Below are 1,896 nucleotides of genomic sequence, written 5' to 3' on the forward strand. Positions count from 1 at the left end.
GGGGGGGTTTGGAAGGAGATTTGTGATGGCCAGCCAGGCAGGGCACAGTCACCTTGCCCTTTTGTGATAGCTTTGTAGGCAAGAAGGCAGTAGGTAGCATAGAGCCATAGCACTTATTGGTGGAAAGAAAGGTGTAAATTATTTTCTTATAGCCCACATTATCCTGGTGACCAGAGGTGTGGCTGGCCCCCACCCAAATACACTCCCAGTGAAAGTCCTGCTTTCTGAGCGGTGAGAGACATAGCAAAGGGAGTGGAGGGTTAACAGCATCAACCCCAGAACCTGGAGTCAGGTGTGGGCTGCTCCAAACCTAGAGAGCTGGTTCTGGTCAGCCATGGACTAGTGATACCTCTCACCCTTGGCTGCCCTCTGGATGGAAATACCTTGATTCCCCCAGCTGCTTTGAGCTCTGCACAAACTAATTCTGAACAGACACCATCTAGCCCTACAAGAACTTCATGTAGGGTTGAGAAGTTACTGCCTCATTCCTTGCCCACCCACAACGTGAGGTCCTTAGCTTTTAGGAGACCACTTAATTTTCTCCTCTCTGGGTCTGGCACCTGCCCTGCTTTTTTTCTTTCATTGGTTTGGTTCAATCATTCTTTCTTCTTCTTCTCTTTTTACTCTCCCCAGTGTCATTTTAATTTCTTTTCCTCTATTTCTCTTTTCCAATCATTGCTCTTTCTTTCTTTTTTCCTTCTTTTATCTTTGTTTTTGTTTGCTGCTCTCTGGTCTCATTCCCTTTTATTCACTCATCTTCCTAATTGTGTCTAGTTCCTTTTCTTTTATTATTAAATTTTCCACTCCCTCTTTTTTCATATTCTTTTAGCAGTGAAGAAATCGATGAGTAAATGCACAAACAAAATGAACTTAGGACAAAAACATATGTGGAACAAAGTAACCAACAGAACCATAAAAAATAACACAGCAAAATGATAACAGTCAATTCATACCAGTCAATAATTACACTGAATGTCAGTGGATTAAATGTAGCAGTCAAGAGACAGAGCATAGAAAAATGGATAAGAAAAAAAGATCCTTCAATATGCAGTCTACAAGAGACACAACTTACACACAGAGACAAAAATTGATTAAAAATAAAAGGATGGAAAAATTAATACCAAGCTAACAGCAATCAAAATCGAGCATGAGTGGCAATTTTGAATTCTGAAAAAAATAGAGTATTAGGATAAAACCAGCATAAGAGCCAAAGAAGGACAATTATCTCTTGACTAAAAGGTCAGTTGACAAGAGGACATAACCACGGTAAATATTTATGCTTCTAATGAACAAGCCTCAAAATTTATATAGCCACAAATATATAAGGAATTCAGAGAAGCTATTTGTACATGGGTATTTACCTTTGCTGCAAACACACTTATGAAAGTGGTTGAACATACAACTGACAAAATGGTGAAAACTCCTTAGATATTCTCAAACATTTTAAGGCAATGAGGTGCTGGGACTGGGTACTCAGGACCTTAGTCTCAGGGAACACCATAGTCAATTGATATAATCCACAAACATAAGGGTGTAAGTAGTGTCTGGGATCTTAAAAATTATGAGCAGCCATCTAAGGTGATACTATTTGTTTTTCCAAGGGTAAGAAAGAAGACTGATGAAAATTGAATATGCTTAGAATCAACTAGTCCCATGGACCAAAGGAACAGATGAACACATCAGTCACCACGGTTCTGAGACCAGAAGAACTAGCTGGTATCCGGCTACCACTATCAACTGCTCTTAAAGGAATCACATTAAAAGGTCCTTGATAGAGCTCAGCCTCTGGAAACGAATCCACTGAGCCACGTGCTACCACAATAAAGTGCTTCCTTTGTTACAACCCGCATGGTGTTGTCAACTCCTTCATAGAGACATTCCTGGTGCGTTGGCCAG

The sequence above is a fragment of the Chrysochloris asiatica genome, unplaced genomic scaffold (genome assembly GCF_000296735.1).
Source record: "Chrysochloris asiatica unplaced genomic scaffold, ChrAsi1.0 scaffold00001, whole genome shotgun sequence".
In the NCBI taxonomy this organism is placed as follows: Eukaryota; Metazoa; Chordata; class Mammalia; order Afrosoricida; family Chrysochloridae; genus Chrysochloris; species Chrysochloris asiatica.